We start from the raw sequence: 23,471 nt of genomic DNA, 5'->3' as shown, positions 1-23,471 counted from the left end.
CCGATTTATCGTTGTCTCCGCGACCAAAACGCTCCCATCTCCCTTGCATTGCCCAGCAAATGCACTCGATCAGGCTTGCCAGAAACGAGCTTCATTGCGAACCCTTCCTCGTCAGCGGTGGCTCCGAATACACGGACACGCCCTCTCGCTGCAGGCTCAGAACGGAAGGTAAAATATTTTCCCACCCCACGGTGTTTCTAAACGCAACTTGATACGTGCGACACAGCGCTCTTCACAGACCGTTGCTCAATGTAATCTGTATTAAACGCACCTCTCTTTGCAGTTTGAGCAGAGCTCTTCTGAGGAAGCCAACCGTCAACGAAACCAGGGTAAAGGATTCTATTTTTCTACTTGTTTTTTCTATATCTATTTTCTGTTCTACGTTTCTATTTTTAATTTTTAGTGTTAGTCAATGACAAACTGATAATCGACTAGAAAGCAGAAGAAGAAGAAGAAGAAGCAACCCTACGCCTGCGTGGGGTCTGCACCACTAGAATTCGGAGGTTCTCACTCTGCATGCCAAGGACGGCATGGGGCTGTTTGTTCTGCTACTTTTAGTAATCAACTACATTGGAATATAAAATTATTGCACAATTTTCTTACTGACCGCTGCCTTCTCATCTCCCTTCATACCTTTATTCTGTCTGTTGTATGCTCATTTGTATTTGGCGGTTTTTGCTGGTTGGTTTGGGGGATTTAACGTTCCAAAGCGACTCAGGCTATGAGAGACGTCGTAGTGGAGAACTCTGGAAATTTTGACCCCCTGGGGGTTCTTTAACGTGCGCTGATATTGCACAGCACACGGTCGCCTTGCTTTCCTCCTCCACCGAAAAGCAGCCGCCGCGGCCGGGATTCGATCCCGCATCCTTGGACACCACTGCCCCACCGCGGCGGGTTTGGCTGTTTTTGCTCTGTTCTGATGTTTGATTTGTTACGTTTATTTCTTGCTTACTAATGAAGCTCATTCGCCTCCTTCGCGCCGACCGACTGTGCTCTTGACCAAACAGACGCTCTTCCGACTGGCCACGATGAGTCGATGTTCACCTCGACAAGCAGTTGCGACGTTTCGCGAAACGTTCTCCGTGCATGTTCTGCCAAGACATCCGATCATGCACTGATGTCGGTTTTTTACATCATCATCATCATCACCAGCCTGACTATACCCACTGCGGGGCGAAGGCCTCTCCCATATTTCTCCAATTAACCCAGTTCTGTGCTAGCTGCATCCACTTGACCCCTGCGAACTTCTTAATCTCATCCGCCCACCTAACTTTCTGCCGCCCCCTGCTACGCTTTCCTTCCCTTGGAATCCAGTTTGTTACCCTCAGCGACCATCGGTTATCCTCTCTTCGCACTACATGTCCTGCCCATGTCCAGTTCTTCTTCTTAATTTCCACTAGAATGTCGGTAACTTGAGTTATTTCTCTGACCCACTCTGCACGCTTTCTATCTCTTAATGTTACCTCTACCATTTTTCGTTCCATAGCCCTCTGGGTTGTCCTCAACATAAGTAGAACTCTCTTGGTTAGCCTCCACGTTTCAGCCCCATAGGTGAGTACAGGCAAGATGCAACTGTTGTATACTTTCCTCTTGAGCGATACTGGTAAGCTGCTAGTCATAATCTGCGAGTGATTGCCAAATGCGGTCCATCCCAATCGTATTCTTCTTGTTATTTCTTCTTGTTATTTTTTTTTTGTCATTTCGGTTTTTTACAAATCTGATCAAAGTATATAGCGTTTAGGCTTCTAGGCTTCTAGGCTTTAGCTTTTAGCCTTTTAGCCTCCTTTGTAATGATTGTAAAACAGTGGCGTGTAAGGGAGTACCGGCACTCATTAAAAGTGCACCACTCGGTTAACCCCTCAAAGTACGGCTCTGACTTTACTCTGATACTGTACGCGTTATGGCGACGGAGGTGCGACCGCGCCGGAGGCGCTTCACTTCCTTCTCAGTGGTTGTGCGAGAGCGGCGGCTGGTATTTCCGTTCTTGCTGGGCCGTGCACGCGGCTCAGTTGCCCATGCTTGTTTCTCGGGGAGCATGCCTCGGGCAGTTTCGCGGGTTGCATGCGTCGTCGGTCGGTCGGTGGGGGTGCCCGACATTGGCCACCGTAGTCGCGCCAAGGATTTGTCATTAGTTCCGCGATTTCGACCGTAATGTAGGCGAAAGCCTACGCAATTGGCAAAGCCATTAAGTGCGCGTTTTGTTTGTGCCTGCAACCGATAGCAGCGGGCCAGTTGCGAGCTGTGGGTAACGCTGATCGCTCTGGCTTTGACCTTTCTGGCGATATATTCTACACCATGCCACTGCACTTCCTGCCAGGAGCTGAACGCTGGACGGATATATAATTACGTACGCCTGAAATTTGCCTGATTGATCACCGCGCCGACGTAATGCAGTGACTGCTGAAATGACTCTTGAAGAGTCCTGTATATAGTCCGTTATGGGTACAGTGGCTAATCTAGCACAGATTTCTAGATTATGCACCCTGCGTCTACACGCTCCATTTGCGGACAACGGCAGTTATATGTCGCGGTTACTTAGCCCCTCTGTACATCTTTTTTGTATCTTATACAGTGGGCACTCCACTCCGTCATGATTAATGGGCATCATCCAGTATAGCCTTATCCAAAACTCCACGCCACGGAACGTTTTGCTGCTTTCCTCGACCCTATTATTGTTTGAGTTGCAAATCCTTCTGAGGTGGAAATGTAAGGCGCCCGTGTACTGTGCCATGTCAGGCACACGTCTAAGAGCCCCACATGGCGAAAATTCATCTGGAGCTGTCTACTACGGGGTCCCCACAGTCCACGTGTTGCTCCTCGGAGTCCAGATTTCTCAAATTCTACGGAGAAGCTGACGGAGGACGCATTTTACGTGTAGAAAACGCCATTAGGCCAGCCACGCCTTCGCTGCCTGTCGGCCTTTTCTGTATCCTTATTGAGGTCACCTTTGCTCTCATTGCTCCTGAATTGGTGCGGATGCGTCCTTGGTGTCTTACTAGTGAATGTTTGGCAGAAGCTTGTTATGGTTGCATCCGTCCCTACGCGCTGGATGAAAGACAAAAACCAAGACTACAAGTTACCAATACTTGCAACGTGCTGGCCGCTTACCCAGAATATTTGGCTGCCACTCCCGTGCCATCCTTCATGGGCTGGTTATGTGTACTGACGCCAGCACAGACAGAAGCTATTAGCCGGGGCCGGGTACATTAGATCGGGCTAGAGAAACAGCGAGAACAGACCAAACAGCAGACACGTAATGTTTAAAAAGTTAACGGGCAGAAAAGAGCTAAACACAATCCGCTGCATTGTGTGGCCAATGTGTTCCCTCCCTAGTCACTTGACAAGGCCTTTTTTGTAACATGAGCGCGATTACAAAAGCTTTTCGGCCAGCGCCATCGACGCTCGGACAAATGTGTGCGGGGAAAACAAACAAGCAGAAAAGAGTTGGAGCACAGGGCATGCGCACGCAGCTCCTGTCCGCGCGTGCCCACGCGTCGTATACTGTTTACTGCTTTTGGGGCCGCGCTTTCTACTCCACACCCCGTGTACATGAAGGCTCTGTTGCGGACCTCTTGCCGGCCCCGCGCTGAGACGAGGAAGGGCCAGAGCAAGGAGGAGGAAAACGCGGCGGCGTCGGCCGGGCATCAATGGACCGGTTTGCTTCGCGCTCATCAACGCACCTCACGAAACGTGGGCCGCCGTGAACGGGAGGCCATCGGGTGCGCAGCGGCGTCATCGAATCGCCAGCAAGTGCAAGGGTACGACGCGCCCAGAGGCCGCGTTGCACACTGCATGTGCTGCTGCATCTGTCGCTTGTGATCGTCTCGAAAGCGAAACAAACGATCAAAAGCGCGGTTGGGATAAAATGGGGGAGAAGGGGGGGGGGGGGATATCAAGGCGCCTTCAGACCTGACCTACCTCTAGTTACGGGAATGGTGTTGAGTAAAATCCATCGCTTCATTTACAGTCGTTTAAAGCTCGGCAAGGGGTTGAATGTTCCACCGCATAGCAGACAGAGATGGAAAGCAAGCTTTATATGTCCCAGAACGTATTGTAGAGCTCCCGTGGTTGGGTCTTTATTCCAGGACTCTAGCGGCATTTGTAGCTTGGCTGACCCGTTCAACAACCCAAATCTGCTCTTCCGAATCGCAGCTAAACAGCGCAGCCTTCCACTGCTCTGGGGTGGCGTTGTGGATTATAGGCACTGCCTCTATTTTCCGACGGGCCCATGTAACGTAAGAACGTCTGGGTTTCTCTCCACACGAGGGACGCGTGTCCCTGTATACAGTCGGATGTATATTATTGTATAAAGACATGGATATCAAGTTGTTTGTAGTTCCCGCCATGACACCGACTGCTCCTTGTTTTACATTTTTGAGGCGGGGGATATCAGCTTCTGGTCCCCCGGCATCGCGCAGCGGAAACTCAAACCCTACGACCCCACACTTTTGACGGAGTGCGCATTTTCCTTTTATTGCGATAGCTACGCCAGGTTCCAGGACGTCGCGTAGTCCCAGGAAGAGCCACGTTTGACATTGAACAGCCGCGAAGACGAAGAATATGGAGACAAAGAAGCCTAAGGCGAAGAAGACGAATACGAAGAAAAAGAGGAAGACGAAGACGAACAAGACGAAGAAGAAGACGACAACGAAGAAGAGGAAGACGAACGCTCGGTCACCCGCAGCTAATGCTTTCGCTCTACATTTGGTTCAGCAGCATTGAACCCTTCTCATTTATATGTGGGCTGATAGCTTCGCGTCATACTCATAAAGGATGAGCTCAAGTGTCCCCAATAATGTAGCACCTTACACAGATATGACGTAAAAGGGAATAATGTAGCAGGCAAAAGAAGCTTCCGCCATTGCTTTCGCAATTCAACTAGGGTTAACCAGAGCTACACCACAACTAATTTCTTTCTAATGAAAGCGTGCCTAACAGCCAAATAAAGGTTAGGAAGATCGCGACAGTCCAGATAGCTAGACGCATCCAAAGATGAAGCCGTGTCAGCGACGATGTTTGTTCTGAACCGAGCCGGACCCTTTCACCGAGCACAGGAATCATTTTTCCTGCAACAATAAGCCCTATAGAAAAAAGAAAGCATCGATTTTACGAAGCGTGTACTCAAGAAAAACACTTCTTTAGAACTCATCTTCCAGCAAACTAATCCAATTGTGCAGATGCTTGAAATCTCAAGGCCTTTCAAATACTACTCCTCAGGTCTCATCGCCCCCTCCATCCCTCCCCCCCCCCCAAAAAAAAAAATAAAAAAATAAAAAAAATAAAAAAAATAGAGGGATTAGGGGGGGGGGGGGTGATGACACTTAGGGATACGACGTCGCAGTGTTAATAGCGCTAATTGCAATTCCGCTTGCGGATCATCAGTCCTGCATATCCACTTTGCTACTCGCTAATCACTCAGTTCGCACATCTATTATCTCAAATATGCACACTTATTATCGTGCGTTTTAAACTGCCTACTTATGTGACAGACAACTCGACATAGATATGTCTAGAAAGCCGTGTTTTAACCAAGCCTTACGGACGTACCCGCGTGACATCAAGGCAACGTGCCTTACTCCTCGCCCAACGGTCGTAGAGGATTTTGTTCCCGTCTCTCCCATTCATCTCAAAAGAGCATCCAGAGTAGGCAGCTCCTGTCATGTTACGTGGTAGTGTAACGTTCTTCAATCTCCTGTGCGAATAGTACCCAGCTATGTCATCTGCCTACCACCACCTCCTAGAGCTACGACCGTGATGTTTCGCGCACGTTACGACAACGCCGAATTTTATACCCAAAGACGCCTTCAACAATATCGCGTTAATGTCTCCCTGTTCAGCTTTTAACTGAAAGTGGAAATTTGAACGCCATACGAAGGAGGGGGGGGGGGGGGGGGGGGGGAGGGGGCTGCAGAATTCCTCGTTGCAGGTCAGATTTATTCCAAAGCGAGTACACGTGTCATTCGAGATAAAATATGTGAAGCAGATTTTGGCTTCAATTGTGCGTAACCGATCAAGCCTACGGGAAATCGAGATCAGGAGCGTACGACAACGATAGCGCATACTAACGACGCGATGCCAAACCTATATATCATGCATGACTTTGAGGCCTCGATATCGCGGACCTCTCGAGGCCAGCCGGTTTATAGCCTCCACCTTGTTGGATGTCATACCACCACCGGCACAAAATGACTTAGGGTGCCGAGTCCAGGTTTGCCATATTTCTTCCGACGCATTTCAACTCGAGACGCATGAGAAACTCGGGGGCAAACGACGGCAGATGGCCAAAATTTAACACGGCGTCCTCCAGCACAGCTCACGGAGGCGGTGCTTTCGACGCGTGGAAAGGCCTTACGCTTCCTTCCAAGAAATCATCCTGTGCCCTTCCGCAGAGCAGCGGATTTTCTAAAAAACGCCCGAAAAAAGGACCGGACGCGATGAGCTCGTCGGCTGTAGCGGGTATACCGCCGCCGGTCACGTCTCAAGGTGCGCTCTTTGGGCAAGCGCTGTACTTGGAGGCGACCTTGTCGTCTCCGTGCGCGCCGAGACGCCCCCTGATGAAGAAAACGTGAGTTGCACGTCAGGGGTGTCGTTTCCCGCCGGCGAAACCTCTCGTGAACAGTGACACAAAGGCCAGACAAAATAAAAGAAAGAAGACTGCCACGAGATGCACGTTGGCTCAAAGCGGGTGAATCCGGGGAGGGGAGGTTATATGGCAAGCTGTCTTTTGCGGCCGTCGGCACGATCCAGACAGGTTACGCGTGCGGGATGCATTATGGCGGTCACCGGCTGTGGTCTTCTTCCGGTCTTCGTGCAAGAAAAAAAAAAGTGGATTCCTCAGCTGTCGACACACGTATTGTATATATGAAATATTACAGGTACACTCAAGGAAGGACTCCGTAAATGATCGTCGGTCCAACGCCTTGCTGTGCCCACAGGGACGAAACGCATGGATGGAGCGCGCCAGACAAACACCGAGTTGTGCCTCGTCTTTTGAACGTATTTTCCCCAAAGTCACTAGGACAGCCTGCGTAGCATTGTTCCCTATCCGAACAATATTTCATCTCGTCCTACAGAGAGCAGATTGGCGGCAATGCCAGCATCCCGTGATGCATCGGTGCTAGGGGCGTATGCGTCTGATTCCACTGGGATCACTTTCCATTAGCGACCCACACATACTCTTTGACGACCCCGCCGGCTGGGCGGCAGCCCCGTAAGATACACGAGACCCATCAGATATATGTAAGTAAATCGTCCCTGCAGTAAAAACAAGAAAACACGCACCCGCCGAGCATCCGCCCATGCTCGAATAAGCGCCCTTTTTTCTTGAGGTTCCGAGTTTTCCTAAAAGGCTGACCAAGCGCCCGTGCGATTATGTCCCAAGTTGGAAAAAATTTCATGCAACAAAACCCCTTTCCTGCATGGCACCGAGGGCTGAGCGCTCCACCGACACCAAGAGCTAGTGGGGCCACCATCCGTGCTCAAGGCTCGCGACATATTTGCCAAGGAGTATGTAGACCTTATGTTTTGTTCCTGTCCAGAAGATCCTTTCGACGGATTTAGCGACATGGTTATCTGTGTTTTATCTACCCAGTTTCTCACGCCTTGTAATGAACTGTTCGAATCATTCCTCGGGAATTTTCTGTGTTTACGCCGCACCGACCCCTGCTCCTATGGCCGCCATTTTCAATTTAATGAACGGTCATCGGACCCAATCCCAAAAGACCCAATCCACCAAGGACTCAATCCCCCAAGAACTCAATCCCCCAAGGACCCAATCCTTCATCTTCCCGTTCTGGATTTCCATGTATCGTCTAACAAGGACCACTCATAGATATCATACGGCATCTATGATAGTCACGGATTCAGATTAAGACTGCACAGGCATTCGTACATTTTGGTGCAATAGTTAACTAGAGCTCCCTAACAAGAGAAGTGATAGCAATGTGTATGGCACTGTATATGGTATACGGTCTTGTGAGTGCTTCTTGATGAACTCTGCAACGGCTTATTTTCGCGACATGCTTTCATTTATTGATTAATTCCCTCTGTTGCCAGACTGTTGATGACCGTATGTCGGTAGCACCTGAAAATCGTCTTGTCGATGTTTCTTTCGTACCACCTCACGGCCATGCATATCCGCGCGCAGTGGCGTCTAGTACAGCGACGACTTTCGGCATAACATTCTTTCAGCCGACCACCGCCCCCCCCCCCCCCCCCCTATATTACCCACGGTAGCGAACTAAAAGCTTGCCATATGCCTGAGATTGACTGTAAAGCCACAAGGATGCTGCTTAGACTGATAACAGCTGCCAAAAAGGCAGGTGTCTTCGCGCGCGCATCTGAACCGCTCCGCAGCTGCTATCGGCGCCAGGTGCGGCGCGCAGCAGCTGTTACGCCCGGTTCATATGTCTACCTACTCTGCTTTGCACGTGACTTATCTCGTCAAATGTCATTGTGAAGTCATGCTTATAAGATCTTCGCGATTCCCAGTGACCTTGTCTTGTGCAGCTGATGAATAGAGTCAAATACAAAAGCATCAATCTACACGTGTCCCAGAGAGAATCCAGCTATATTCAAATGCGCGCCACCCCCTCCCTCCCCGGCTTAGAACCTCATGATTGCGTTAAATGAAGTAGCAGACTTTTCGCCTTAATCCGGGGTCACCAAGGAGTTCGGAAGAGGCGGCCCACGCGGAAACTAGTAACAAAAACGGACTTGCATAGCTTCCAGAACCCTCATTTGACAGAACAAGGTCAAACACTAACCACAGCCGAAAGTACCCGTTACGCTTGTCTCCTGTACGTGCCCTTCACACAGTTCGCACTACAGAAGTGTGTGAGGTTTCTGCTCTCTTCCCCAAGAACCGCCTGCGAGAAGAGGCCCGTGACTGCACGGCCGCACTGCCCGACCCACCTCTAGACCACTGCTGGCTGCAGTAGGTGAAAGCAGGATTTTCTTATTACGACACTACAAGGCAAGGGGAATCACAGGCACCGCGGAAGAAAAAAAAAATGAAAGTGCATATTCCTTATCTTCTCTTCGGTTCGAAGCCGCCTCTAAACGTTGTGCACGAACTGTTTCCTAACATTTCGTCCGACAAAGTCAACGGCCGTACGCAATCCAAACTTCGTCTCTTCTTCTCTAAGGTACAAATCTACCCGGCCCACTCGGCGCTCGACCCAGAACTGTCATGTCAGCCGCGCACGTTCGCTCCGCTCTCGTTCCGATTCCAATGCGCATGCGTGCAGTTCGTGCAACGCCGTCACAGTGAATCCTCAAGAAACGCGGGGAAGTCCGAAGGGAAGCGAGACGAAGAGAGCTGAGTGCATGTGACGAAACTTATCGATTACAGGGCGCGTAAAGCGAGATGTGCTAACCAGCGCGTGTCCAAGATGGTAATAGCAGATCGAATTTCTAATTCACTACCAAACCCTACCGATATATTTGGTAAGTAGCGTGGTGGCTCTTGTTAGTGGGTGATTGTAAGAATGGGTAACAGTTCTTTAGTGTCCTGGGTCAAGCGGATTCCGCCGCAAATTCAGCCACTCACTCTATAAAACGGTAAATCATTAACGCCTCTGTCAAAACCTAACCTTAGCCCAAACTGATTTTCTATTTGGTTGATTGGTTGGTAAACGTTTATTGAAAACAGTCAAGGGGCCGAAGGCCCTGATCTATGGGTAGGCCAGGACTCCTTGGAATCTGGCAGCCTCTAGAGCGAGACAGATGAGCGCTCGTTGGTCGTCCAAGGTAGAGCTGCGTAGACGAGCCTCCCAAGTATGTTAAGTGGGTGTTGGCGTGTGTCGTCGTGGGCAAGTTCAGACCATATGAAGCAGGTCTGTTGGGATATTGCTCTCAAGCTCACAGAGGAGCACCGCCTGGACTGCCTTATCCGTAGCGGCGTCAAAACAGCCCTTGGTCTTCTCTCTGCTCCCAAAGACAAGCTCCTCGCCCTTGGAGTCTCCAACACGGTTGACGAGCTCATTGAGGCGGCCCTCCTAGCCCAGCACCGACGGCTGCCACTAACTTCCGCAGGCCGCTCTATCCTCGAACAACTTCGTATCGCTCCCCTCCGTCCGCCATCCTCGGTGGTCAGTCTCCCACCTGCCATCAGGGCTAACATCAAGACTCTCCGTCTCCCCCGCAACCTGCATCCAACTCATCATCAAGATCGGAGAGAAGCTCGGGCCGCGTCACTCCAGCAGCGATATGCTGGCCGACTTGACGTAACTGCTGTAACAGCGGTTGCCACAGATGAGAACATGACTCTTCATGACTCCTGCTCCGTACGCACTTCAAATATCACTCCAGCAGAGGAAGTAGCTATTGTTCTCGCGCTCTCCACTTCTACAGCTAAAGTAGTCATAAGTGACTCACAGCGCGCCATTCTTAATTTTACTCATGGCCGTATTTCAGTCGAAGCGTTTCGCGTACTTATATCAAATCCTCCTAAACACCTGACCCTCCTGATATGGGCTCCGACCTACATGGGTCTCAAGGGTAATGAGGGAGCACATGAGCTAGCTCGAGAACTCACTTTCCGAGCAGCTTATCACCCCGCCCCCAACATGCCCACCTTGGTCAGGAAGGACACCATATCACTTCACGCGACCTCCTCCAACACTATCGTCTTTCTCGCAAACTCTGTCCAGGTCCACACCAAGAACTTACAAAGATAGAGGCCATCATTTGGCGCCAACTCCAGACGAACACTTTCCCCAATCCCAAAAGATTCCATATTATATTTCCTGAACGCTACATGCCGATGTGTAAACACTGATTTTCTATAGAAAACTTCGGTAAACTGCGATGATCTCGCACAGTTGAATCCTAATTCTTTCATATTATAACATCTACTTAAACGCGACCCAATGCTAAACCTGGCTTTATCTAACCCTAAGAAGGAAGGAAGGCTGGATCCTCGTCTGCACAGGACGAAATGAAGCAGGCTCACACGGAAGCCAGCGTTTCATGTCGTTTTATCGAAACGCTGGCTAGCGGACACAAGCACCCGTACCGAGACTTGTTCATTTATTTTGTGTTGCTAACCTATACTAACCGTAACTAAGCCTACATACGGCGGGCTTTCATGAGCCTCGGTAAACGTCGGTGCGGTTAGCCGTAGGTCGTAAAGAAGGCGGTCAGCTGGAAATAGCGAAGGAACACTGCTGGCGACTGATCAATTCTCAAGCTCTTGAGGCTGCCTTATGTTTTCTAACCGTTGCCAATACAGAACCAGCACTGCCCAGTGTGCGCTGTGGTTGTTCCACTGCGCCACGCGGGGAGCGCAGGTATGAGTTTGTGCTAATCTCCAGTTTTGGCAATGTTGGCCAAGCGTTTAGCACTAAGAATAATAATAAAAAAAAGATTATTCAAACAATGCTCTTCACGATCGCAGAATGATGGACTGTATTTTCGAGCAGCAATACGTAAGCTATATGTAACAGAACTGAAGAGTGCAAAATCACGTAAGGCACACGGACCAAAGGTAAGTGTGTGAGGACGGAAATCAAGCTTTATGCTTTAGCATTTCGGATGCCTACGTACACCATGTGAAAATTTGCGACGGGCAGATATGTGCTAGAGTGACATGAGCATGCGCAATGCTTTGTATCCGTGCATTCACAAGAAAGTGCGCTATACCATGCATGTGAACGTAAATGCTCATGAGGCAAGCGATATTAAATATAAGCGATACATTGAGCACAACACGGACAAGTTGCCTATAATGTACAATAACACGGTACCAGCGTTGATAAGTGACGACGAAGGAGGGCTAATTACAATGGGACCGTTGTGAACGAAAGCACGCAAAGCTTCCTTGCACTTGTGAGTTATGTCGCGCCTGGGATCTTTGCCGAATAGTTATGGTTCTTTCTTTCTTTCTTTCTTTCTTTCTTTCTTTCTTTCTTTCTTTCTTTCTTTCTTTCTTTCTTTCTTTCTTTCTTTCTTTCTTTCTTTCTTTTTCTTTCCTTCTTTCTTTCTTTATAGGGCTGTAGGCCATCATTAGTAGACCTACATCAATAGCGGTGCATACGGTCATGGAAAATATGCTTGAGCCCTTAAAGAAATCTGGCTACCGGTTTTGACAGGTACAGCCCTGAGAGCCGCGTGTTGCCAATCATCGTCTTTGTCCCAAGCATTGTCGCCGCCACGGCTGCGCAACAACGCCTGGTGGCTCACAAAATAGAAGGTATCATCTGGTGCCGAAAATCGAAGCTTCGCGTAACTGCGCACGAAGGTAAGAAAGCCCTCTAACGCGTCTCCAAGGTCAGAAAAGGACAGGAGATCGCTATAGCGCATCAAGCAGTGAAAGCGGTGAGGGGTTCTAAACATAGTTCCCAGCACAACAGAGAAGAGCAGCCGAACTCGGTGGCATGTATAAAGCACCGAACAGAGTCAGGTAAGCCGAGAATACTGTCAGTTTGCCAGGCAGGCGGTTGATATCGGGCGCTCGTCAAGCAGTGAGAGCGGATGGGTAGTCTACCTTCGCTGTTCAGATCAAATGTAGGATTGTGAAAAGAAGACGCGCCATCAAGCAGCCTAAGCATCAGGCTGCTTCAACCTGGCAGCCTAAGCACTAGGCAGCGTAATGTATGGCTGCCTAAGCCTGGCAGCGTCAAGTGTCTGGCTACCCGAGTCTGGCAGCTATGTTACATTGTCGCCTAAACCTGGCGCTAAGCAACTGGTTGCCTGAATCTGGCAGCCTGAGTACTTAACTGCACAAGGACGTGACTACACTAATGTACTGCACAAGCTCCCGAGTGCGGCTGCGACCATCTATTAGGCGTCCTGGATAATGATGCGCATTTACATCATCAGCTGACATGTTTAGATCTGCTCTGTACGACGAGAAAGGATGGAACATTTAGAGGCAACCCCACCGGAAACTGCGTGGTAGCCGAGCAAGTCTTACCTTGCTTCGAGACCCCATACTGAATGCGTTATTCAGACTTCACCACAGCGCAAGTAGGCTACAACGGGCAAGCTATGCCGCAGTCGCTAATAAGCGGTTCCCGGAGCTTTGGGTTGCTTAGTCCGAACACAATCGCTCACCTTTTATCCTTTCTTTCCCTCTGCAGTAGGGAACGCCGCTCAGCCGTTCAGCACATCCTGCCTTTGTCCTTCATCCTGCAAAAGCGATAAGAAAGCCATCGTTAATAACAACACCGAAAGAAGCAGGCGGACAGTCGTGGCAGCTTAGACAATTTCCAAGCGGCGCAAGGAATCGAGCCTTGCGTGTTCGAACGTTAAATTAAAAAAAAAAAAAGGCAAGAAAGAATTCCGCCGTATTCTCCTACACGTCCGTATAGTTATGGACAGGATAAGCAGTAGGTTCTAAATTCCTCATTCGGCTAGCGGACAACAAATAATGTGAGGCCCGGTTAAGTATTTGTATCAGCCGATTCTCGTCCGTGTTAGCTCCGCACAAAAATAGCTGAGCATCCACACATGGTAGGACGCACAAACTCGAGCTGGAAAGAGAGAAAAAAAAAAACGGACTTCTTGGTTACGGCAACACAAAGCTAAATCCAGGAATAATTTTGTCCAAACACAATGTATAGTAAGTTTGGCCCATGAAGCCATTACGGATCCCCCATCGATCGCATGCGGATCAATAGTAACGAAGCGGGTTGCCTCGGAATCAGTTGAAGGAAACTCTTTCGTGCCTTCTCCAGCTTTTTCTTGCCAATTAACGCTCCTCCCTACATTCTGCGGGGTCCTATGACACTATCTAGGTCTCCTGGCATAGTTTAGCAGGATTCAGAACATGGACGACGGTGGGTCTCTTACTTTTGCTCACGATAGTGTGCGCGGCCAGAATAATTGCGTTCCTATACTATGACTGAAATTGTCACTTATCGTGTCAGCTCTTTCAATTGTAGCCACCCTGTACTGGCGAATTTCCTCACCTCATCTCTCCACCTGGCAAACTGCCGTCCTATGGCCGCAACTCTTTTCCTTCGAGTTCACTCTGTCACCCTAACGAACTATCGACTAGATTCTTCACCGAAGTCCCGTTACCCTTCTCGATTCCGCCTATCGTACTTCTCTGCGCGGTCTGCGCTGCTACCTTTTCTTGTCTTCAAGCTACCTCGGTCGCGTCGTTACCGGTGGGCTGCTGTGCTGCCCTCAACCCAGCTGCAACTCTTTCTGCCGACCCCCAAACTTTGGTCCTGTAATAGAGTACCGGAAGGGTACTACTGTATGCTCTTCTTTAGAGCGGCATAACTAACTTACTACTAGTAATGTCAGACCGCATGCCAAATGCACTTCACCTCCACTAAACTCCAGTAGAAAGAACGTACATCGCAGTGTGCGGACCCCCTTCATCCTCGCTCCTGATAACAGGCGCCGTGTGCGGTCGCTTCATCGACGAGTTTCAGCGTGGGCCTCCCGTGACGTGCGCCGAATCGTGTACAGCGACAGAGTGGTTTCGTTTTCCCAGCAACAGCGGTGGGAGCGTGACTCGAAACCAAGTCCATAAACTACTGCTCGCGCGGCAGCAGATACGCCCCCGAACCTTTTATAGCCATCGCGCTTTCACCCGTATTCGGTGGCTGCAGCTTTCACTCTTCCTAAAATACGTGAAACGATATACCGCGTAGGCGATACGCGCGCTCATGTGTCTTCGCCCAGAGGAGGAAAAGAAGCCGAGCTAAACAAGGACCCATCGTGCCGAATACCTTTTTTTTTTTTTTTTTTTTTCCTGTTCCCTCGATCAAATGGTTCTGGCACACTACAGGGCCTCAAACTTTTGTTTTTCCTCCATGTTGGCAGGTTTTTTCTGACTCTAACGACGCGGGGACATGTTTAGACACAAGAGCTCGCCACCACCAGGCTCATCGTGAGAGCGGCGCCCACCTGCGAAATGAAGCCGAAGGTGGTCGCCGGGATCATCGGACAAAAGGCGATTGTTCAAACCAACACCGACACTTCGTGTGTCGCGGTATGAACGCGTAGGCAAAAACGGGAAGTGGCGCGGGGAATGGCGGATCTTGGAACTTGCCGAGCTCAATGGTTGTGGCTGCAAGGCATGTACAGGCGGATACGAATGTGGAAACGCGCTAAGCAAAGGGCGCGAGCTTTTTTTCTTTTTTCTTTTTTTTTAAGCAGTACACACAGAAACATTGTTTCATTCTTTTGTCCTCGGATGAAGATGCTCCTTTGCTTGTAATAGCGAAAACAAGGAAGGGAGTACTGGCGAAATGATGGCGGGGCTTAAATATTCAAAGGTATACTAAATGATGCTCTCCTACCGCTCGAAAAGCATGTAGTTTCGGCGATACATGTTGCCTAGCTACAGAAAGCCCAGTCATAGGGAGGCTCCAATACTTGACGCGTCCGCTTATTTATCTTCGTTGTCTTCAACTCCGAGCAGGCCCCACGGGAACTGCGAGGTTCTTATGGAAAGCTGTAGCTCTGACCAAATCACATCGTACTTAGCGCCTAGCACGCTTTCTTTTACCCTTCGGCTCTAAAGACGAGAACCTGACTGAGTAGAGGTTAAGTCTAATTGGAGAAACTAACCCATGGATTCTAACCACGCTACTGGGAGCATTTGCTAGCGTTTAAATCGCCTTCTTCACTTCTCACACTTTTGTTCTGCGCTTCGAAGTGTTTAGCATATATACAGTGTGCTTTACCGTGGCCGTACGATGGAGCAAGACGAGTCAAGAGGTATACGCACCAAGCCTCGTCACTATAACGAATGGCACGCAAAGGTAAGAAGGCTACCAAAGCGGGGAAACAGACCACTAAGGCCTAAGGAAACTAGGCGAGCGCTGTTAACTGCGAAAACAAAAAAGCGATCGAACGCGGTGGGCCGTAAAGCACCAATATAGAGATTTAGCTTACCGTGATCCGCGATCCGCTACCGTGATCCGCCACCGCGCCTTCCACTGCGCATGCCCAGATCCCCTTGACGCCGATAGATGGTGCCACATACTTGATATCGGCACATAGACCTGCCGCGTCGGGACCAATCAGCTTGTGCGCCCTGCCCACGCGCGGTAGAGTGCCACGGTGGCGGATCGCGGATCACGGTAAGCTAAATCTCTAATACTAGTAAGGTACGCAGACGGCTCCTTTAAGCTGGAAGTGAAACTGCAAATGATGGGGCCTCCTCAAGCCGCGAAAGCAGCCAGGTCTCCTGTAATCGGCGACAGCTTTCCGTGGCTATGCAGTCAAGGCTATGGAAGCGGGGATATCCTCACAGTGCCAGAACGCCAAACAGTTTAGACATATCTAGTCTCAGCTAGGGTTTAAGCTTCAGTTCTTTCTTTACATTGAATTACTGATCCAACTACGTCGATATGTTTCTTTTACACCATTGAAGGTCTATGCGACAGTAAATGTGAAACTAATCAGTAGACCACCTCAAGTACGCAGTCAAAGCAAGCACATTGCGAAAGCATATGGAAACAGGCAGGGATGCGGAGCAAACGTGATTCACGGATAGGGTTCGCGGGATTCCCGGTAGGCACTGCAGCTATCGGCATGCGCACGGCATATTGCACTATAAAGTTAAAATGATCTATGCTAACTCTGTATCGGTTGATATCGTAGCATACTCTTGACGTAACTATAACGTCCATAGTTCCTAGATGGCATAATCTTCCGCAGCCCATTTGCAAAATTTCTAGAGAGAGACTATATTCTGCTGCGCAGTGAGCTGGTGTGTGTCGTCTCGGTAGCTTTGGCTACATAGCCACTGAAAGTTGTTCTCGAGTATACGCCCCTGCCATGCAGACGCAAAGGCATCCCCAGGATTCAATGGTTCCTCCAAATACATACATACATACATACATACATACATACATACATACATACATACATACATACATACATACATACATACATACATACATACATACATACATACATACATACATACATACATACATACATACATACATACATACATACATACATACATACATACATACATACATACATACATACATACATACATACATACATACATACATACATACATACATACATACATACATACATACATGCATGCATGCATGCATGCATGCATGCATGCATGCATGCATGCATGCATACATACATACATACATACATACATACATACATACATACATACATACATACATACATACATACATACATACATACATACATACATACATACATACATACATACATACATACATACATACATACATACATACATACATACATACATACATACATACATGCAGCTGCCGCCATCTAAGAGCAGCCATAGAATGTGCTACGCTTTTCCTACTGCGTATCTAACGTGTGCACTTCCTCTCGACTACGAAAACGATTTTTTTTTTTTTCTGGTTAGCGTCCAGACGGAAGTGTCGGGTGGTTTCGGCTGCCGACTTTTGCGGTTTCAGGAACACATTATCCTTAGAGAGATTCTTAGGAGCCTGTTCGTAATGTTGTATATTTATTTTCTGTGTTTCTTTGCTTTGTGGACCCCACTCCTTCAATGGTCTCGCCAGATCTGCAGTATGTAAAAACAAATAATAAAACAAACGTATTTTGCGTTTAAACAGCCGGCTCAGTCGTCAGGAAAATGCCTGTTGTAGCAGAGATGGGTGTGGGTCCATTTACACGCCCGTAGCGTGAACAGTGACGGCTGAGACTGGCCGTCTTTCCCGTCGCGTGCCCTGACTTCCCACAGTAACGGTGCCGGCGCAGGCGAAGTACGCTAATCAGTCGCGCGCCTGAAATAATGCTTGGCTCAGCTTTCCCCCTCGAAGCCTCCTTCCCTTGTGGCACGCTCTCAGGTTCTATTTGGCGACGTGCACAAAGCGGAACTCCCGAGTGTAGGCACAAAGGAGACAAAAGAAGAACCCCTTTCGACGCCTCACTGAATCTGACCAAAGAAGCGCGGGGGGAGAGGGTGATGTCGCCCCAGCGCTCTTCTTCCGCGCCGCAAAGTCGGCCGTCCAAACTGGACACACTTTCTTCGTGGCTGGTTTTCCTTAAGAATAATCTTTTTTTTTTCTCTCTCTCTCTCCTGACTTGGCTTTTTCTTTTTTTTTTTCAAAAGTGACGGTGTTTTTTTAAAGGCGGCCCCAGCATTGCAAAGCACGGGACAGCAGACGAGAGAAAATAAGTTGAAGACAGAAGGAGAACCAAAGCGCCCTCTAGTGGTACATCCCAGCAGAATGCAACGCGAAGATACCCGATCAAGCCCAAAGACCTTCAGAGACTCTTCAAAAATCGGCACAACACATCGTGCCATGTGACTTCAGCTCATTAGTGCTGTAGTACCACCCAGAGACATTGCTCGGTTCAAACGGTCTACCTTTTCCATAGTAACACGGCCTTGCCGCTCTTAGAGATGCCAACAAAGCATACGACGTTTTATTTCTAACATATAAGTCAGCTAGAGGACGAAGGACAAAGGAACAAGGAAAGCACACAGACCGGCGCTCGTTTGTATATGCTTTTCCTTGTTATTTTGTCCTTCGTCCGTTTTGGGCTCGCTCAATTGACCATCCTACTGGAGTGGTGGTGGAGCCGCTGAATGATTAGTGACATACTCGAACACACAGTCATTTTTTTTTCTCCCCGCGGTAGAGTTCGATCCCGGCTATCCCGGTTCGATCTTAGCAAGTCCTAAGGCTCATTCCGGCTTGCTGGAGTTCGTTCGATTGTAGTAGAAAGACGCATTTGTTAGTGACAAAATTGCATTTAAGAAACGAAATAAGCTTATTTTTTGTTTGTTTCTCTCTCTACGCTACTCGATACATATTCGCGACGCCGATACATACTCCGTGAGCACCGTTAGAAAGTCAGCAGCAGAGCAGTCTGGCTTCAGAGATTCACGGTTGAGTGATTCGGTGTCACGGCGGATCACTCACCCAATAAACGCCACAGAAGCAGGTATATACTCTGTATCAAAACTATAAAGCTTGAGAGGTTTGTTTCTCTGCCCTTTAATGGGGCTCTTGAAAACATTACTGGAATAGGTAAACAAGAGAAGAGTGACAACGAGATTTTTCATCAATTACGAGATAGCGAACGTTGGAGACACGCGCAACGAGCCCCATTACAGGGCTTGAAAGCGAAGCTTTTGGGCTGTATATTTTTGAGAAAGAACAGGCTTAGGCTTATATGGTTTAATGTCCCAAAGAGACTCAGGCTATGAGAGACGCCGTAATGGAGGGGTACGGAAATATCGATCGCCTGGGGTTCTTTAACGTGCGCTGACATCGCACAGCACACGGGCGCCTTGCTTTTCGCCTCGACCGAAAACCAGCCGCCGCGGCCGGGATTCGATGCCGCGTCCTTGAGTTCACCAGTCGAGTCTATTAACCACTGATCCACCGCAGCGGGGCTATTTTTGAGAAAGAGTGCATGCCAGATGGTCATAGCAGTCGACAAGGCAAGTTTGTTGCAAGTTTTGTGACTTCAAAGCCGCCTCGCGATAGTCGTGCAGCGCTGCTGACAACTACCATCCGCTTGCACTTTGTTCGTGAGAAAAAGCCTGATGAACCTTCGAATTACTCCTTTCTCAAAAATATGGGCGTTAAAGGTACGCTAAAGAGCGTTCTGCAAAATTTGTTTTCGCTTTTGTTCTGCTTTCTGGGTTTGCGATGGATAACTCGTTTTAGTCGGAGACAAGTTTGGCTGTAGATTAAGCCTACACGGCAATAAAACGTCTCCCGTACTCTTCGCTTCTTGTGAGACTCAACAATCATCACTTTGCGCAGGCCAATAAATATGTTATAATTCCTGAAGATAACGAAATTAATCTTTAATCATATATTTGGAAACGATGCAGATAATATTTTTTTTAAAGCCGCTGCATAGTTGCGGTTCGGAGAACATATCACCAAACAACAAGCCTGAAGCAAGCGGACTACGTTCACCAGATCCCCCGCGTATCACTCCGCCAACGGCAGGGTGGCAAGTCGCCACGCGGTTGCCTGAAAGGCACTGCGCGCATTGGTTGAGTCCTTCTAGAAACTCTCTGCGGTGAGCTAAAAAAAGAAAAGGCTTTAACTGCGACGTTTGATGTGAATTTAATAGGCAAATCGGCCTTACGGGTCAGTAATTTATACTTCAAAGGAATTTTCGGAGAGTGCAGATTGAGTTCATACCATAAAAAGACGAGTTAAAAATTCTGTTTAGTACACCTTTAAGGATCGTCAATTGGCATAAAAAATTCAATGCCTGTTCGCTGTTACAGTAATGATGAGGAGAGGACGATAACGTCGAAGCTGTGCCTAAGGCCTCTTTGCACTGGGTGACACATCGTTCAAGGCCTCAATGATCTTCAGCTCACGTGAGTTCCGGGGCATACTTTATTGGTGGGCCTTATGTCTACGTCGTGGCCTGTGAAATCAAAAGTGAAGACGAGGAAGAATTGCTTTCGTGGATTGCTCAACGCGCACTGGCTCATGTCTCCCGCAGTTTTCAGCACCACTGAAGCTGTGCCCATCATTGTCACGACCTCATACTCGCCTGCCCCCCCCCCCCCCCCCCCTTAAAAAATTAATAAACATATTTTGATGTGCTACTGCTTTAAACTCTGGGCAATGAACTGCTTCAGATATGGGGTAAGCATTTCGAGCTTGAGATATTTCCCTAATTTTTACCGGTTCGTTCTGAGACATATGAAGACAAATACCAAGCTTTACATGTCGGGAGAAACTGGGGGGGGGGGGGGGGGGGGGGAAGGGGGGGGGGCATTATCTATTAAAGGGCCGCTCTTAACATCCTTACAGACATTCGTGATTTTCTATGGTGCATCATATTACCATATCGACCACAAGCTGATCTTTGAACTAATCTAAGATAGCTAACCTTGATGATGCAGATGCGTCATGTCAGTTTATTGACACTTTTAAATAGGTATAGCGTGACTGTATTCCTATCTTAGAATGTAGAAATCCTCAAAATCAGGAAAATCACGGAAAATGTATGAGCTACAAGAAAATGCAAATAAAATACATCCAATTCCGGAGCAGTCTGCTGTGGAAGGCTTGGCAATCTCAAACATATCAGAATTAACAACTAACAAACGAGATCCTTAAGCTATCTGGCAATATGTCACTCATCAGCCGGCATAGGAAGATCAGTAACAAGATGATGTGCAATATAAGGAGCCTATAACAGCGTGACTTAACTGGCAACTTTTCGAGCCGAAGGCCTGAAATGCTAACAAACTTAAAAAGCGAGTAGCCTTGACACACATGGGGGTGCTAGTACTGCTTCACGTATTGCTTTGTAAGTAAAGACGGAAATAAAGTTATTTATCTTCATGATTCAAGAAGCGCAGGCCACCACCATTCCACTAGAAGCCAGAAGGAGTGCGCTTTGATAGCGATCCGTGTCAAGGCTATCATTGATGGGCAACAATACTCGTTGTAATGCGTCTGGGCCAAAGATGGTCCCGGATAATGTAAGCGGACAAGGAAATCTTTGCGCCATTCAGTCTAAGTCATAGCAAGCGGCACTCATCGGATAGTTACAGGTTTTAGTTCCGGAAAGACACAGACAATAATTTTGACTGCGAGTAGAACACCTCTACACTAACGCTCTTCAGTTTTGTTGTAGTTTTTAGCACGTATACAAGCTTTAGAATGTTATCAACGTGAAAATCACGCTTTAATACACCTACGACAGGATGGAGCAAGCTTTTGGCTAGCCACTAACACGGGGGTGGTTGAAATTTTGGACAGCAGGTAGGACTTACGGAAAGATGAAAGGAATAACTAGTCGGGAATCCGCACAGTAAAAGCAAAAGACGTCCTCCGTGTTTTGAGCAGGCTTCTATAATTCACAGGTGTCCTCAGTTGACGCTGGCAGCGTTTAGAGACGAAGAATTGTTTGCAGGGGGCCGAGCACATGACTACACCTATACTATGCTGTTCAGTACTTCCTTAAGTAATGTTCATGCTGCCTCATCTGATGTTTGTAAATATGAGCATTCGCAATGACGATCCATCTATTCTAAACTAAGTCGACGTAGATGCCGTGATCTCTGAGATGTAAACAAAAGAAGTAGCTGTAGCACTGATGAAGTCAAAATGTGACAAGTTAAGGTAGTACTTAATGAGCCGGGTAGTAGCTCATACATCTCTTTCAGTTATGTAGCAGTTTCGGTATTGTAAAAGTTCAGGCAACGAAAGTATATCATTTTTTAGAAAATGAGAATCTTAATCAGTCTTGATTCTATGAATACTGTGCGAAGTCTCTGACGGAATCCTACATCTAAGACTATAAAAAGAAATCATCTATAAATGAACTTAACCTGTTGACAAGCATGGGTATTATTTGAAGCCTTTCAAGGAATCCTACATCTAAGAGCATCTAAAATAAAAATTCATTGATAGTTGAACTTAGCCTGCATGTCGAAAAGCATTTCAGTACGTCTGCTGAAAAAAAAAAAAAAAAAAAGATCACCTTAACTTGTAACATTCCGGCAGAAAGAATATACAACATAGGCCGATGTAGAAAAAAAAAAATGTCGTTGGTGCGTTTCTCCATTTTTCGAAGGCTTTCTCCGCAGTAGACCCCAACACATCGCTGGAAAGCATAAATAAATCCCTGCTTAAAACCAACGCTTACAATCAGCGCTTTGTGGTGTGTGTCCTCCTTTTCTCCTCGTTTCTTTGTCGCACTGTGCCCCTGAGTCGCTTTCGGACGTTAAACCCCGCAAACCAAACCAAACCATTTTCTCCGTATTTTTTTCGCGAAAGGAACCCTTAATGCAGTCCCGTTGGTAAGCGTTATTAAAAAGGGAAATTCCAAGACAAACTCGCGACATTAAACAAAAGGATGCGCAGCAGCACTCCAAAAAATAAGGCGACTAACCATATCTCGTCACGGAAAGGGTAAAACAATCGGTACCTTTGCATCGCGTAAGATCACTTGACCGCACCAGTGACGTGAAAAGGCAGTTGAAAATGCTTGTACGAGTACGCATATGGTAGATTATACTGATATAAGTTCTCGCTAAACATTCTGTAATCAAATTTACGTCTACGTCGGCCAGCATTGGCTGCTAATAACTAGGTTGAGGCCCGCTGTGCCTGCATCTAGCTTATAAATGCGCCTCCACCCGATCAATCTCTCTTCCTGAGTTTAGGAGAACAGAAAGCTGGGCGAGTTGGCTTTTGTTATCCATATTAAAACAGCACGAAACGAAAAAGATGGAACAAGCACAAAGACACGAGCGCTGACTTTCAACTGACGATTTATGACGCACACGTGAATATATGCATACGAAACAGCGTGGTGTGCGTGCGTGCGTGCGTGCGTGTGTGTGTGTGTGTGTGTGTGTGTGTGTGCGTGTGCGTGTGCGTGTGTGTGTGTGTGTGTGTGTGTGTGTGTGTGTGTGTGTGTGTGTGTGTGTGTGTGTGTGTGTGTGTGTGTGTGTGTGTGTGTGTGTGTGTGTGGCTTTATAGAGCGTGTTTGGTTCTAACCGTAGCTCATTATACGTTTTGTCTGGA

The 23,471-nt window shown here is 48.0% G+C and overlaps 1 protein-coding gene across 2 annotated transcripts in view; it reads right to left on the bottom strand.

The window, feature by feature from the left end:
* The window catches only part of LOC146182465 (uncharacterized), a 98,580-nt gene that overhangs the window by 18,336 nt on the left and 56,773 nt on the right, over positions 1–23,471 (bottom strand). For both annotated transcript variants that reach the window (XM_084577589.1, XM_084577590.1), the window contains exon 2: positions 13,057–13,131. The gene's annotated coding sequence lies outside the window, so the exon portion shown is untranslated. The remainder of the gene's footprint in view (positions 1–13,056; positions 13,132–23,471) is intronic.

The sequence above is a fragment of the Amblyomma maculatum genome, chromosome 8 (assembly GCF_055883805.1).
Source record: "Amblyomma maculatum isolate TAMU_Amacu chromosome 8, ASM5588380v1, whole genome shotgun sequence".
Taxonomy (NCBI): Eukaryota; Metazoa; Arthropoda; class Arachnida; order Ixodida; family Ixodidae; genus Amblyomma; species Amblyomma maculatum.
Note: the sequence above shows the minus strand (reverse complement) of the source record. Positions and strands in the feature narration are given on the sequence as shown.